Genomic DNA, 1020 nt, shown 5'->3' on the forward strand with positions numbered 1-1020 from the left:
AAATCAATCAAGAAAGCTAGGAGAGTAGTTGAGCAGAAAAGCGGTTGTTAGAATTTCAAACAGTGAATGGACATTATTTAGTTCCAGTATGATGGGTGTAGAGTAATTATAAGCCAAGTTTGAACAGATCCTAAATCGTGCTGTGTAAAAGTATGTGCCTAGTAAGCGAATGAAGGATGGAGAAGATACATTGCGGAAAATGATGATGAAGCAGAGACTGTTGCACACTCAGTTCAACAGAGAGCACGCTAACAACAATTCAAGGTTAGTAGAGATTCGTGATTCTGTGGAAAGATCGATGCTCGAGCATAAAGCTGCCACCGTCATACCTCAACAAATTATCTTGAAGAGATCGCGAGATTATTCTGGTCCTGCGTAAAACCGCTGAGTGAGGGGCGAAGCTTCAGCCTGGTGTGCTAGTAGAAAGCAACAAAAGGACTGCTCAAGTTTTAAATTTCATATTTAAGGAATATTTCACGCAGCAGAATCTTAGAAACATGCAGTCGTTACACTCTCGTGTCGACACCACGGTAATGGACATTCCTAGCCTAGAGAAGCAGCTGGAACATTTGGTAGCAAATAAGTCGCCAGGTCCTGACCGAATACCGATTCGGTTTCACAAACAGTACTCTACGGCATTGGCCCCTTACTTAGATTGCATTTATCGTGAATCTCTCGCATAACGCAAAGTCCCAAGTGACTGGAAAAAAGTGACTCTTATGTACACTAATGGCCATTAAGATTGCTATACTACGAAGATGACCTGCTACACGCGCGAAATATAACCGACAGGAAGAAGATGCTGTGATATGCAAATAATTAGCTTTCCAGAGCATTCACACAACATTGGCGACACCTACAACGTGCTGGCATGAGGAAAGTTTTCAACCGATTTCTCATACACAAACAGCAGTTGACCGGCGTTGTCTGGTGAAACGTTGTTGTCATGCCTCGTGTAAGGAGTAGAAATGCGTGCCATCACGTTTCCGACTTTGATAAATGTCGGATTCTAGCCTATCG

Source organism: Schistocerca gregaria, unplaced genomic scaffold, assembly GCF_023897955.1.
Source record: "Schistocerca gregaria isolate iqSchGreg1 unplaced genomic scaffold, iqSchGreg1.2 ptg000224l, whole genome shotgun sequence".
NCBI classification, from domain to species: Eukaryota; Metazoa; Arthropoda; class Insecta; order Orthoptera; family Acrididae; genus Schistocerca; species Schistocerca gregaria.